Genomic DNA, 7577 nt, shown 5'->3' on the forward strand with positions numbered 1-7577 from the left:
AATTTTAAAAAAACTTGATTTTCTTCGTCTTGACTCCTGACCCAATGACTTTTCCATCCTATAAAGAAAGCCCACTTGAAAAAAAAAAAGTAAAAGAATAATTCTAAAACTGTGATTATATTTATTATCACTCATATTTATACATCACCCCTAATTGAATAATTCCCTTTTTTTTCGTGCTTCTCACTATTCAACCAATTCTACTGGTAAGTTTTATCCTCTTTCTTTGATTAAATCTCATCTTTTATTCTAAGTTTTATTATTTCTATATTTGTTATTGTTGCTTCTTGATTTTGCTTAATTGATTTGTTTTATTTTTAATTTCGATTGCATTGAAATCTTCGATCCCATTATTTACAGGTCGATTATAATTTCTGGGATTTGTTTATAATTTGTACAAGAATTAGGGTTTAGAAAATGGAAAGTGGGTTTGAGGAATCAATGAAGGCTGAATCAAGCTTAAGTAATGGAGAGTCAAAAGATAATAACAATAATGATAATGATGCTGGTGATTTTGAGTGTAATATTTGTATTGAATTAGCACAAGACCCAATTGTTACACTTTGTGGTCATCGTTATTGGATGGTTTTGGTATAAGCCTGGAGGCTGCAAATGTATTCAGTATCGTTCTGTTTTTGGTGTTTCTAAGTATAAAAATATGACTGTATCTTAATTATATGTCTTCTTTCTCGTTTTGCAGAAATTTTCCCTGTTCCTCACATAGACAATCTGGTAAACATATACAAATATATGGAAGTTGCATCAGGAGTTACTCTCTGTCTCTCAAAGTGGAACCTCGAGCAAATTAGCAGGTAGCAAAGTATCTTTGTCCAGATATATATAGGATTTCAATTAGCAGTTGTGAAATCATTGCCCACTCGGGCCTTATTTTTTAAACCTCCATTATTGTTGTGACTGAATTTGTTTGAAGATTTTAGCTTATCATGTTTAATTAGCTCTTTTTTTTTTACTTGCATGGCTTAATTGATTTATTAATCCCTTGATTGAGCTGCTCATAAACTTTACACGAGTGGCATCATTATTGTTGTGTGATATGGAGTTGTATTTTTTCTTGTAGTAGTGATAAATTGATAATATGAAGTAGAATTTAAGGCATGAATTGAATAAGTAGTCACTTGATTCTAAATTGACTCCCTGATTTAATTACTTGGCTTATTGAGTAACCTTGTGTTTATGATCTTGTTTTTTTTATCACTTGTTTAACTGTTTTGCTAGTTAATAAGCCCATGATTTTATCGTTAGTATAAATAAATGTCTAATTTCATTCAAGGTCTAGAGGGTAAAGAGTTAATACAATAATGAAATAAAAAATAATAGATTCATTTGTTGAACTAGTGAACTACTGGTCATCTACACATTTCCTGATCCTTTTGAGTTGAAGTTATAACCGTTGTCTTTCTATCTATTTCTGCATTTTACTGTTCCTTTTCATTTGTTCTTAAGTTATTTCTTCCAACTTTCCAACGGAACCCTTTTTCAAAGCTTGCTGCCTAGAAACAAATTAGTTGAGTTGAATAAAAATTGTATCAAATACTCATATTCTGTGCGTGTGTGTGTGACTGTGTGCGTAAATAGATGATTAGCTAGATATCTCCTATTTCCAAGACAAGGGCACAACATCTTTGACTAAGAACTCCAGCTTGAACTGCAAATAATATGTACTTAGTTAATAAGCGTACAACTCAGTTGAGTTGTCTTAGGAGGGTCAACAAATCTGAATTCATGAATCCATTCTTTTGTTATTTGTAGACAGATTGGCTGCAGCATTTTATATGTGATGATGGTGTATTGCTAGATCATGCTTCCAATAGTCAATTTCATATCTGAATGCAGAATTGAAAGTCAGAACTGAAATCAAAGCTGAATTTCAGAACTGAAGCTCAGAACTGAAAATCAGAATTGAAATCAGAGCTAACTTTCATAAATGAATTTAGAGCTAAATTTCATAAATGAATTCAGAGATGAATTTCAAAAATGAACTCAGAGCTAAATTTCATAACTTAATTCAGAGCTGAATTTCAAAACTGAATTCAGAGCTGAATTTCAAAACTGAATTCAGAGCTTTATTTCAGAATCTGGTTGCTTGGGTAAGATTGTTGTTTCATATGTTAGATTGGTCAATTGTTACTTAGAGCCTTTTGTTGCTTTCATGTGATTTTGTTTTTGTTAGAGATGTTGCTTGGCTGTGAAGTATTACCTTTTTGCTAACTTTAGTTGCATCTTATTTGGGTTGACCTTAGTCTAAATTGGCTGATTATATTGATTATATTTACTTCAGCTTACAACTTGCCTTGAGGTTCGATATCTTAGAGTTTGAGAGCAAAATTAGTGATTATAAAATTAAAATCTTAGTCCTGATTCGCTTACTAAATATGGAGTGTTATAATTAGAAGTTCCATGTCTTTTAGAGGTTAACGCTTTCCTTTAAATCCATTAATTATTGTCCATGATTCTATTCTATGTCAGGGTCTTGCTTTTACTGTCAAATCATGTGTTGTTTGAATCAGGGCTTATCTCAAACTATGGGTTGCTAGTGTCTGGCTTATGGAATATGGAAATAACAATTAAGCTTTGATAAATTGCCTTAAATTTTTGTGCATCTGTCTCTAGTAATTAGGTTGTATATTTACAATTATAGGTCACATGGCTGCTGTTCTGAAGCTCTTTTGGTAATTTACTAAGGTGTCCAAAGGGCTTACCCTACCCACTTCCCTACTATGTTTGGTTCTAGGAAAGTTTGGAAATTCTTCTTTGTTGCTTAGTCAACACTCAATATTTATATCTTTTATCAGCACAATTGGAATTATTGTTTATTTGTTCGAAATATTAGATGTGCTATGATAATGCCCTGTTGTAGATTTTTTAAAGACTACTAAGCTTCACCACACAAGGTGTGCGATAACTGTTCTAAGTTAATTTTGTTGACACTGCTTTATATCTATCTGGCCTGGACTTGAGGCTAACACATAGCATTCTGAAGTTATACAAACTGCATTATGTCACAAAATTTCATATGTAGCATGTAAAATCCAATCTGGAGATTAGCTCATTAATTAGGAATATAGACTGTAAGGCTGGTTCATCTTTACTTAGTCTTATAACAGACTTAATGCGATAGGTGTATGCATGAAAAATGAGACTGTTAGATGACTGTGAAATCAATTCAGAATAGACAATGCAAAATGCAATTCACGTGATACAGAGCTTCCTCAAAGTCGTCACACATTTACTGGTGCAGGCTCATTTTTTGCTTCCAATGATTGTAGGCTCATTTGATTTTTGCAATGGTTCGGGCTTAGATATTACTTGTAATGATGCAGGCTCATCAAGTATGCAATTTATAAAGCTCGCTAATCTTGGATATTTCTACAACTATAAGTGGGTGAAACATTGACCACCTGCTAGTTTAGGCACCTCCGCAGGCACTTCTGCACCCAGGCACCTAAGAAATTTAAATTTGAGCTACTTCAGGTACCTCCTAGCTTGTGTATGTAATAGATTGTGCTAGTTCAGACACCTAAGAAACTGAAAATTGAGCTAGTTCAGGCACCAAGCATCTGCTACCCTATGTTTTTGTTGTATTTTATATGGGGGGTTTTGATTTCTGTATTGAATTTATTTGTGAAAGATTTGTCTAATAAGTGAAATTACTGGTTTGGATTTCTGTGTTGAATTTATTTGTGACTAGTTTTGTCTAATAAGTGACTAAAGTTCTTCATGTGAGTTTTGATGCTTATTTTCTTTTATATCCCCTCAGTTTGATGCATTGACCATGCTGGAAGAGTTCATTAGATGACTGTCCGAAACAACACTTTTTTAATTTTGGCTTTTTTATGTTTATATTTCTTTCCCATGCAGAATTCTGTTGCAATATCAAGTGCTTAGTGTGAACGGCTGCTATCCCGTACAGAACAATCAAATTTGTGAAGCAGACAATGACAAAAATCGACAAAATTGTCAAAATTTGAAGGTTGACCATTGTATCAATTAACTAACTAGCTTTTTTAATTATAAAGTATTATTTATTGTGAATTGTGAGAGAAATATTTGTAATTTACAAGTACATCAATTCAATATTATTTACAAGATGTCGCTTAAAGTTGGTCTTATATTGGTTAGATTGATAGTTATTGTATTTTATAAAAGTTTATTAACTATTAATTGGTCTTTAGATTAAAAAAAATATAAATGCAGTGTGCAGGTGGTGGCAGTAGAGAAATTCGCTATTGCTACCATTTTATTTATTTTTTTTTATAATAAAAACACTATTTGTAACTGGCGTTAGGTTATACCAGTTATAAATAATACTCTATTTGTAACCGGCATAACTTAACGCCAGTTACAAATAGTATGGTTTCTAACTTGGAAAATAGTCTATTTGTAACTGGCGTTAGGTTAAGCCAGTTACGAATAGTACATTATTTGTAACCAACATTAGCTGGTTACGAATAATTTTCACTAGTTGTAACGGTGGCATTCGCAACCAACAATGCCAGTTACAAAAAGTCAATTTCGCCAGTTACAAATAGCATTTTTTCTACTAGTGAATCTAACAAAAATCAATAATCAAACGAATCATTACTAAAATCAGCACAAACATAAGCATATCAAAGTGAAACTACTTTGAATCAAATAAACCCTACTCTCAGTAGGATAGACCCTACTCTCTATGTCCATTAATTAGAAATTCATTTCTTATCAAGGCAAGAATGAAGCAACAGATCAAGTATAAAGGCTTGCATATGAAGGCAACAATGAGGAAACAAATCAAGTATAAAGGCAACAATAAGGCGCTAAATCAAGCAAAAAGACAACAACCAGGCAGAAACCCTACTCTCAACCAGATACACTATGGGTTTTCTTCTCTCAATTGGCAAAATAAGGGCTAACTACCCTCAAGTTCAAATCAACTGTGTTATTCATAAAATTAATCATCAAAATACATAAATTAGGATTTCTAACAGTTGGTACCTCCGTCACGGGCTCCAGAGATCAGCTCTTCTCCATAAATGCTTAGATCAAAGTCAGTAACATCTGCCTTGTGGTTATAGCTCCGAATCCATGAAAAGGTTCCTTGATCTAAATAAGATTTCCATATCCATGTATCATGAAGTAAACTTTGTGCTTGATGATTCAAGGAGTACTTTATGATACAAGGATGTGAAATCTTGTTTAGACCAACTTCCATCTTCAAGTTAATCTGCATTAACCCCTTCGATCATATAGATGAGTGGTTTCATGTTAGCAATGCATTGAGCTTAGGGTTTCAATTCTAAGCCTGGGGTTACTAAAGTGAGTTTAGTGGACTACTTTTTTTTTACACGCTATTTGTGAACAGAGGTATTGAAAAGAAGCATCAAATTGTATGTACACAGGCACATAAGCGAGGCTTTCTCAAATTTCAAAAAGAATCTTGATCCACCAAAACAAAGAAAAATAGAAATGGGTAGTATTGAAAATTTACAATAACATTAAATCAATTTATAAACACATGAACTTATACACTAACAAATATTACAAACACATCGTCTAATAGATTCACATTATTAATTGATACATGATAACTTGATACATGATGTCCACATTATTATTTAATCTAAATGTGTAGAAAGGAACGATATAAGATAACACTAAGCAATGATGTTTTCTCCCTAACGTGCGAATAGAGCGTGCATCTTATATTAAACTCTGCAAATCTGACAAGTTACTTGTGCCTTAGAAATTATGTCAAACATTTCCCAATGAATGTTTAAGGGACTAGGCCTTAGGCAGATATTCTCCATTGCAAATCTAGAATCCAACAATCGAAAAATTTTGTTTTAAATCCCTATCTAGTAACCATTTTCGGAGCCTGAAAAAAAACGAACCCAAAACACGAAAATCAATTTGACTCAGGATTAATTAGCCTTCAATTCTATCCTCCATATACACCAACACTCCCGTAAAAAATTTCAAAATGGTATGTCCATTTCTCTGAGATTAAATTTGGCTATATCATGTTCATTGGAAACAATGTATTGTACAAGATGTACAACATGATCTTCAAGAATAGTGTATTCAGTCGAGGGTGATGAAGAATTTGAAGGAGTATTTGCCGGTAAGTTTGATGATGCTGATAGCGAAGAGGATTGGGATGACATTTTTATTTGATAGTAAATATTTGCAGAATGACAAATATAAATGATTGAGACTTGAGATGTAAAATTATCTAAGTGAGATATATTTATAAAGGGAATGCACGAAAATGCACGAAGAGGAATTAAACCTTATGCAATGCACGAAGAGGCACCTATTAGTTTATCAAAACCATTCAGTCTTTTAATTATCTAAAACCAATTAATGAAATAGGTGCCTCTTCATGTACAACGTACAATGATCTTAAATAAATACTACAAGTATTTTTTTAAACCAAGAAGTTGGAGGGACACTTGTCCTCCTCTTAATTTTCATGTTTTATCATAATTTTTTTATTGCGAAATAAAAACCACCCTTCTTCCTGTCCAAACCTTAAACATGTCTATTCAAGAAAAAAAAATTCATGGAGAAAAAATAATTAAAACAGAAATTAAATTAGAGGTGAACAGACTCAAATGAAATTGGACAATTTTTAGGGGATTGAAAACATATGTGAGGGTTTTCTTTATATTAAAAAAAAAAAAAATCAATACATCTCTTATGACCGAATTTACATATTTACTAATCATGTTTGTTCTAAATACATGTTTAGGATTATTTCTAAACTTTTTTTGTATCTTAAAAAAAAAAATACAATATCAATACTATTATTTTAAAACAGGAAGTTGGAAGGACACTTGTGAAGGAGTTATGTCTTCGATAAGTGCAATTACTAGATATATCAAGGATCACGATTTTGGAGATAATTAGTTCATTCTATAGGGTTGTCAATGTTTGGTGCTAGATATGACAATTGATCTTTGGGCTAGCTTAATGGCCCAGAATCTTATAGAGTGGATCCAATAAGGTCACACATAAGAGTATTGGGTTAAACAAGTTAGAGGCCCATTATTGGGCCTCATGAGTTCATGACATACCATGTTGATAATTGGGCTTAGATAGTTAGAAGAGTCTAATGGGTTTTGGACTTGACATGGTTTTATTTCTAGATATGATCTATAAATATAAACCATGCCTAGGGTTGCAAGATACAACAATTGACATATAGTGAATTGTCACACAAGCAACCAAGCTTCCCAAAACCCTAACTCTCTCTCTCTACTCAGCCCTCTCTCTCTCTTCCCTGTCCGTACGACCCTCCTCCTTGGGTGGCGCGTGTGGTGGCACGTGGGTGGTGTTGTGGTGTGTTCGTGGCTCAAATCTCCGTTGAAGGTTGATTGAAGTGTTCAGTCACAACTAATTAGCATTAGTGTAGGTTTAATCCGTGCTCGTGGCTAAGTAGAGGAATCACACATGGGGTTCTTGTTCTCCTTATTGTTCTTGTTCGATCACTTGTGGAATCATGCTTCAAAGGTATAATTCTTACTTCTTTATGTGTTATGCATGAGATCCTTGGTTTAGGTGCTTTATGAATATGATTC

At 33.0% G+C, this 7577-nt stretch overlaps 1 long non-coding RNA gene across 2 annotated transcripts; it reads left to right on the plus strand.

The window, feature by feature from the left end:
* The first annotated feature begins 216 nt into the window (after nucleotides 1-216).
* On the plus strand, nucleotides 217-4120 carry LOC145641814 (uncharacterized). Of its 2 annotated transcripts, XR_014115531.1 has the most exons (3): nucleotides 217-3253; nucleotides 3342-3492; nucleotides 3880-4120. It is a non-coding gene; the product is annotated as an uncharacterized LOC145641814 (long non-coding RNA). The 2 variants fall into 2 exon arrangements; XR_014115530.1 differs by having other exon boundaries at nucleotides 217-3492.
* Nucleotides 4121-7577: the final 3457 nt, after the last annotated feature.

Source organism: Chenopodium album, chromosome 8 (assembly GCF_948465745.1).
Source record: "Chenopodium album chromosome 8, dcCheAlbu1.1, whole genome shotgun sequence".
In the NCBI taxonomy this organism is placed as follows: Eukaryota; Viridiplantae; Streptophyta; class Magnoliopsida; order Caryophyllales; family Amaranthaceae; genus Chenopodium; species Chenopodium album.